Here is an 8,912-nt window from a genome sequence, read left to right as displayed (position 1 = left end):
AATAAGGAAGTCATCTGCTCTTTCAGCCTAGATGAAATGGCTATACGCCGTCATGTAGAATGGGACGGTAAGTCTTATTCAGGATTTATTGATTTGGGCACTGGAGTTGACAACGATCAACTTCCAGAAGCAAAAGAAGCTCTAGTCTTCATGCTAAATTGCATAAATGGAAACTGGAAGCTGCCTTTTGGGTATTTCCTTATTGATGGTTTGCCTGCGAAAGAGAGGGCAAATTTAGTTAGCCGTGGCTTAGAACTAGTACACACAACTGGTGTGAAAGTGACGAATGTGACATTTGATAGTACTGCAGTCAATTTTGCTACCGCGAAATATTTAGGTGCAGATGTTGAGATGCACAATTTAAAAACCTATCTCTCTCATCCTAAAACCAAAGAAAATGTGTACATATATCCAGATCCTAGCCACATGCTAAAACTGATTAGGAATACGCTTGGTTCCATAGGATCAATTTGGCATCCCTCTGGCCTTATATGTTGGAAGTACATAGTTAGATTGGAGCAGCTCCAAAACGAAGAGGGGTTACAAGCTGCAACAAAACTAAAGAGAAGAGAAGGCATATCGAATTTTATCGAGAAAAAATGAAAGTTAGCCTTGCGGCACAAACATTAAGCAATAGTGTTGCAGATGCTATTGAATTTCTCGATAAAGATCTAGAAATGCCAGAATTTGCTGATTCTGAAGCTACTGTTCAGTTCATCAGATTCTTCAATAATCTTTTGGATGTTCTGAACAGTAGAAACCTTCTAGCCAAGGGATTTAAGTCTCCTTTACGAAAAGAAAATGAATTTTCCAAGTTTTTAGAGGCAGAAATTTATATTGAAGAGTTAAAAACAGTTGCAAATGGGATGCCCATTTTTCAAAGTAGTAGGAAGACAGGCTTTCTGGGTTTCGTTATTTGTATTCATTCTTTGTTATCCATCTATAAAGATGTCACAAAAGTACCCAACTCCCCAAATGCAGTTCCTGCTAAGCTACAAATTATCACAAGATCATCTTGAGATGTTTTTCTCGGCAATTCGTAGCAAAGGTGGGTTTAACAATAACCCCACATCTGATTACAAAAGGCTGCTCTCTTACCACCAGATTAGCAGCTTGAACAGTGATAACTGCTTAGCTTTGGACAATACTACAACTTTAACCGTATCTTCTGCACAAAATGCTTATTCAAATTTGATAAACGAAATTGCTACGTCAGAGGAAGATACTTAAAACAGTGACGTAGATGACATGCCCAATTCTCTACGACTGTCAATATATGTTACTAAAATAACAGAATACATAGCTGGTTTTGTTTCTAAAAAAATCGGTTAAAAACTTCATTGTCATCCTTGTCAATCAGCACTAGTTGACACTGATGGAAATAGAAATGGGCTAACTTATCCTGTTAGGGGATGTGTCAAAAATTTGTAGGCTTGCCGAAAAATGTTTCAGAATGGTGCAAGCAACTGGCAAACTACAGAAAAAAAATATATATATAGCATCGATAGTATAGGAACGAAATCGATTAAAACATTTTTTCAGTCTGAAAAAACCGTGACTGAGGAGGAACCGTCACAGTCGCCGTCTGAAAAAACCGTCACAGTTGATAACGAGGCACAGTGTATTAAAAATGCTACGGAACCTGTAATTGAAGAGCAAAACAATTTAAGTTTTGTTACTGAAAAAAACGATGCTGTTCCTGAGATAGAGGAAAATATCGAACTCGAAAGCGAAGTCAATTTCATCGCCGAAGAAATTTTACTTACTGACTGCGACATCAGGTCACAAGTTTAATTTAATTTTGTTATAGCTTTGTTAATTCCTGATACGAATCCTTATTTACTGATCTAATTCTTCTAGCCCCTTAATCTGCAGTGCAATGGGGACTTTCTCCCCCTGACTTCCCGTTCACATTCTTTCAGCCCTACCCTTTTTTCTTAGAAAGACACCTGTTTGCCGGTATCTTTGATGTCAGCGTGTCTTACAAAATCTGAGATGTGTTCCTTAACCGTAACGCTGGTAAAATAATTGTGATAACATCTCAACTTTTTGAAAATAAGTAATTTGACTTGTAATAGAAATAAGTAATAGACCATTCACTAGGCGTACAATACCTGTTTTTGGAATGACTTGTTCTTTGTGAATTATTTCACTTCAATTCGTCATGACCAAGCAAAAATTGGAATATTTCCTTAGCAACTTCATGGTAACGTTTTGGAGTCCTCAAAATTTGTCGCGTTGGCAACAAGTTTTAAAAGCGCCACCTATAATCATTTCCTGTATTTGATATTTACCATAATTTTTTGGATGATAACGTTAGTTCAGAAAATAAAATAAGTTTCGATTTGCTCTGAATTTTTTAACTGAACAATGGACGTACTGGTAAGAAAGATATCGCCATTACGAGCGTCATTTACAAAAGTTTATAATTAGTGATTATTTTAGAGAAAGAAACAATTACAACTTAAAATTACATCATGAGAAAGGATTGGATTGAATGTAGGGTTTAATGGAATCAGAATCCAGTGTTAATCAGAATCCAGCGTCAGCAGAAGTCTATGCTTGAGAGAAAAGTACAGATCGAGCGTTTCCGAAGGGGACGTTTTCAAATTCAATGCTACAGATGCCAAAAATATGGACATACCCAGCTTAGCTGCACAGCAGATCCCGCCTGCCTGAAGTGTGCTAAAGCTCATTACTCGAATGAATGTGCGAAACCTATCTCAGAACCGGCGACCTGTGTCAACTGCAACGGTGAGCACCCCGCTTGTTTTTCGGGCTGTGGTGCAAGACCCAGGAAAGTGCCAAATGAAAAAAGACTGTCCTCAAGAAAATAACTGATTCTGCTAGTCGTTTTTTTAAGACTTTTTACTGAGATGAAAGAACTCTTAAAAGATGAAGAGCTTGTTAATCTGTTTCTTCTACCAGAGACTTAGATAATCGGTCAACCACAAGCCAGCATCCAGGAAGCCACGCCTCTTCAAATTTTTGTTTTTTGTAAGATCATAGTTCGCTGTGCTCTTTTATTTTTTCTCTATTTTCAGATTCCTAGTGACTGAAGAAACAACTCAGAGCCACCTAATTTCGATGAATGGGCAAAAGCCGCTTCACGGCTGTGTACCCAGATTCTTGCCACTTCAACCGTTCTACCATACTAACGACAGCCACATTCACCCTTTGTTGCAACTGCAGGGTCTTTCCCATTAATGTCCAACCCAGTTTAGTCTTCATGGCCACTAATCCCGATTTCAATTGTTTCTTTTCGCTAGTAAATAGTTTACCTACAACGTCAGCTTCTAAAAGTACTTCAATAGGTTCTAAACTAATTTGAAAGTCAGTTACAAATATTTTCTTTTGTTTCAATTCACTCACCCCTCATCATCATTTCAATTTACACATTATCACCTAATGCTGGCTATATCTTGACAAATTATATCCTGATCCAGAACATCTAAGCTGCAACTATATCTACCGTCGAGACTATCTGGATAAATTTTATAACACCTATGCCGTTGTGTCTCTGTTTTGTTACTTCCAAATAATGAATGCGAAAACTCCTCTTCTCCCTGAAAATCAAAACCCAAGATTTTTTGCTGTACGACTTCTGAGACCCTGTATCTAAAATAATTCTAGCTTTACATTGAGCCCTTTATTCCTTAATCATAACCACAAGAGTTTGCAAAAACACTTCATTTGATGTACCCACACATGAATGCAAAGTATCTGTAATTTTTTCTTCATCATTAGAATCAGGTCTCTGTATTTCACTCGATCGATTTATGTTCTAAATTAGGACACATTAATTTTAAGTGCCTCTCAAAGCAGATTGGACATTTAATATTAGACAAACATTCTTTAGCTAAATGAGCTTTCACTACACAAACGTGACATAAACCTTTCCTTTTAATAACTGATAAGTTTTCATATAAAGGAATAAAGAATGCCTTTTTGCAAAATCGGGTCTTATGGTTCTTTAAACAAAACATACACAAATTATCTTCTTTCATATTATGACTAATTAATTTAGCCACAGAAGAAATAATATCTTTCGGATTCACCGGCGTCACTAAGGTCTTCTGTTCAAGAAGAAAATAGGAGCAATTCTACAAATAAACGCCTAGGCGGCAAAAAAAAAATGGGGGGGGGAAGCTATTTCTACATGAATTTTCTTCTTTTTTACACCCTAAATAAGAAAGAAAAAATCGTGAACATTAAGTTTTTTCTTTGTGACATACTTTAAATGACAAAATAGCAATTTCAAATTTTTCCCGATTTTTTCAATTTACGAACTTTGATTAAATTGTTTTATATTTGTTTTTCATACTAAAATATAATCTTATAGTACGCAATTTCAATAAATACAATTTAGAGAGACATTATAATAATATTATATTTATATAAAAATCGTTTTATCTGAATAAATGGCTCAGATAAAAGCCTCATTTCAAAAACGAAATTTATGACACATTTTTTACCTCTAAGTAATTAATATGTTTGTTGTTGTCTTTGATGGCTATAGAGGACATAATTTAAACCCTCTGCACGCCACTAGCTAATTTAATATGTTTTTAATTTTCTTTTAAATAAGCTTCATTTTTATTGATTGTGTTATCATTTTAATTATTTTTTTGTCAATTATTTAATGTTTATATTTTAATTATTGTTAACATTATAATTGTTGCTGGAAATTTTTTTTTTAGGATACTGTCAATGGATAAGATAAAATCTAAATCAAAACGGAAAAATTGAGAGTTCAAAGCGAATATGAGAGAAAAAAAAGAAAATTGCAGAAAAGACTAGATCGCAAATGTATTACGTAAATAAATAAAAATAAAAAAACCACCGAAAGAAGGTAAAGACATTTTTGTTTACAAATGTTTTTATTTAACTTCATTTTGTTAAATATAAATGTAATAATTATTTTTATTTTTTTAATATGTTTTTTTTAAAGAAATCCACTTTTACCTGAAACAAATACATATAAATATTTGTGACGTTGTTGTTTCACAAGAAGTAAACACGCAGCATCAAAAAATGCTTGAATCTGAAAAGAATCATCTAAGAGGAAAACATTCTTCAAGATCCATGGAGATGAAGTTTCGAAGAAAAATATGCTCATTAGAAGAACAACTTCAAGAACAAGAAAAAAAAGGACTAATTTTTGGAAAAATAATATAGTAATTCACAGCGTAAATTTTTGAATATGAGACGAATCTTTTTCGACGTGTATAAAAGTATAAAGCATCAAATTTCTCAAGTTCAAATCAAACATGAAAAAGAATTACTTGCATCTGTACTTTCAAATCGTTTGTCTAATAAAAGTCGNTCACAGCGTAAATTTTTGAATATGAGAAAGAAAAACAAATGTCTTTTTCGACGTGTATCGTATGCCACGAATACTGTGAAAAGTATAAAGCATCAAATTTCTCAAGTTCAAATCAAACATGAAAAAGAATTACTTGCATCTGTACTTTCAAATTGTTTGTCTAATAAAAGTCGTGCTGTAGATAAAAACCTAAGTCTTTATAATCACCATTATTCTAAAAAATTTAAGAATGAATCGTTTGAATCAGTCGAGGCGGTTGTAAAAATGCAAAGTGAAAGGAGACGTAATTTAATGTGACTAATTTTTATTTACGAGATGAAAATTCTTCATTAGCTCCCGGCGCTAAAGACAAAAAATAAAATTATTACAAAAAAATAAATTGAAAATGCGACGACGTTACTTGGCTGATACCATTGGTAATTTATATAAAAAATATTGTTATGAATCGAAAAATACAATTTCTAGAGCACTGTTCATCAAACTTCGACCGTTTTATGTAATGAACCACAAAATTACCGCTCGTGAAACTTGTTTATGGAAAGAACATGAAATTTTAAACTTACGTTCGAAAAATTAGGCTTTCATGAAATTGTAAAAGTTGTGAATGTAAAAGAATTTATAGAATCTATTTGTTGCGATGATACTAGCAATAAGAGTATATTTAAAGAATGTGATAAATGTGCTAATTCTGAATTACCAAATATAACATTCGAAACTATGACATGGTATTCTATTCATGGGAATGCGAAAAAATAACTCGAAAAGGAGCAAAATATTTAATATATAACGTTAAAGTGGCATTTAAGAAAAAAATAAGCTGCACCATTACCGATTTGATAAAAAAAAATTCAATGAAAATATACCTTAATTTTTGATTCATGCGTATAGAACTTCACACCAATTTACAATTTTAGAAAAGTTAAAAGACAATTTGCAAAAAAATTATGCTCTTCTTGTTGATTTTTCGCAAAATTATAATTGTAAATATGATAAAGAGGTTCAAAGTGTCCATTTTGGTGCGTCAAAAAAACAAATTTCTTTACAAACCGGTGGTCGTGATCACTTTCCTCTCATTTTATCATATTCTGCTACAGTTCCTATGAGTACAAAACCATCAGTATTCATATATTATAGCGCTGACTGGCACTTATTCACTTAACTTGCTCAGATAAATAATACAATGGTTACTTGATGTCGATATAAATACTGCTGTTAATACTGTGACCTCTGTGATTATCCGCGCTGCAGAAGATAGTATCCCAAAGACGTCTAGCTATGTTCCCCGTCTTCGTAAGCCTTGGTGGAATTCTGAATGTTCCTCTTACAAGGAGCAAAAACGACTGTGGAACATCTTCCGTCGAACCCCCTCTACGACAAACCTCTTGGCTTTTAAACGGGCCAANGTTTCATAAATGTAGCATAAAAACTCTGAAAGTTGGTTTTTAAGGTCCCCTGTACCCTTAAACGGGCCAAGGCGTCTGCTCAAAAGGTCCGACGAATAAGTCAAAAAGAGTCCTGGAAGTGGTATGTCACATCTATATCATCTAAGACATCTCCCAGACAAGTCTGGTCGAGAGTCAAAAAAGCAAATGGCATATACCGTGAATTTCATATCCCGATATGAAATTCACGGTACACAACGGTAATACATATTCTTCTCCTATCGATGTATGCAATATGCTTGGTGAGACATTTGCTTCTATCTCCAGTCCGGATATTACAGTTCAGTTTTTCGAAACCACAAACGCAATGCCGAACGCCAAATCATTAATCTTAACACTCGCAGATCATCTTCCTATAATGTTGATTTTACATTTCTAGAGTTACAAAGCGCATTATCATCAGCTTATATCACATGCTCCGTCATTTAGATATTGCGTCCTTGTTCTCTTTAATAGAATGTGGACGGAACAGACGTACCCTACTAAATGGCGTGAGGCTATTGTGATTCCCATTTTGAAACCAAGCAAAGATCCAGTAAACTATCGTCCCACAGCCTTAACCAGCTGTTTAGGGAAAACATATGAGCGCATGATTAACGCACGCCTTGTTTATTACCTAGAAAAAAAAGCGTCTAATACTTTCAAAGTGGCTTGCGTAGAGGAAGATGAACAATAGATAATACAGGGTGTTCCAAAATTATCTTTACATCACCTGGCTTGAAATTCATTACAGACTGGAAGTGCTTAGGGCCACCAATGGTGTGCATGTTGAAGTGTACTAAACAAAGCTTTATTAGTTGCTGTAATACATGCAAGAGGCAGAATATAAATATCTTGTTTATTTTCGAAGTTATGAATTTTTGAAGTTGTAAAGAGAATTTTGGAACACCCTGTATTATCGAACTAGAGTCTCGAATTCGAAATGCTTTTGTCCGGCGGAATCATCTAATCTCTATCTTCTTTGATATAGAGAAAGCATATGATCGAACCTGGCGATATGGAATTCTGAAGGCACTGTTTGATTTGGGTCATTGTGGTCATTTGCCGATTTTTATAAAAAAAATTCTACTTAGACGCTATTTTCGTGTTAAACTTGGATCTACCTTTTCTGACCTTTACATCCAGGCTGAAGGCGTCCCACGAGGCAGCGTCTTAAACGTCACATTATTCATCATTTATATTTCACTGCTTTTAAACATATTGCAACCTGCTGTTTATGGCTCTCTTTATGTTGATGATCTACATATTTCTTGCGGCAACTGCAATTAGCCGTGAACAAGATTTTAGACTGGTGTGATCACAATGGCCATACGCTTTCACCTTCGAAATGTTCATGCATCCATTTCTGCCGGAAACGCACCCTGCATAATGATCCTATCATCTCCATTCATAAACATTACTAACCCTGTTGTATCTCATACCAAATTTTTAGGCGTCATTTTCGATTCTAAGTTAACCTTTCGTCCTCATATTGTGCACTTGCGCAAAAGATGTGAACAGAAACTGAATATGTTGCGTGTTCTGCCGAATACGTTCTGGGGAGCGGATCGTCTAGCTTTTCTACGTATCTATCAAGCCCTGATACTATCGAGGCTGGATTATGCATGCGCAGTCTATGGTACGGCCACCACTTCTAACCTACGAGCCCTAGACACGGTACATCATGCTGCTTTACGCATATGTTCTGGAGCATTTCCTACTTCTCCAGTGGAAAGTTTCTATGTAGTTTGCCAACAAATCCCATTACATCTCCGTCGCATGCAGCTGTCTCTTACTTATTACTTTAGTGTCATGTCCTCTAAATCGCATCCCTTAAAGCATGATGCTATTTCATCAAGCTTGGAGCGACTGCATCTGGCTAGACCATCACTCATTGGCATTCACCCATTTCATGCTCGCACACGTTCACTTATCCAAACATTCGATATTTGTGAATTGCCATCACAATCAGTGGATCACTTTCTCATACTTCCATGGACCATTTCACCATATCAATATATTTCCTTTTCAAGTTCTACAATAAAGCCAACGTTACACCCGGCGTTTTTCATAAAATCTTCACTGCACATCATCATCAATATTCTCAATATATACCGATTTTTACAGACGGTTCAAGCCAATGACGCAGCCAATGTTAGTGGATT

This window comes from Parasteatoda tepidariorum, chromosome 8 (assembly GCF_043381705.1).
Source record: "Parasteatoda tepidariorum isolate YZ-2023 chromosome 8, CAS_Ptep_4.0, whole genome shotgun sequence".
Taxonomy (NCBI): domain Eukaryota; kingdom Metazoa; phylum Arthropoda; class Arachnida; order Araneae; family Theridiidae; genus Parasteatoda; species Parasteatoda tepidariorum.
This window is presented reverse-complemented; position numbering follows the sequence as displayed.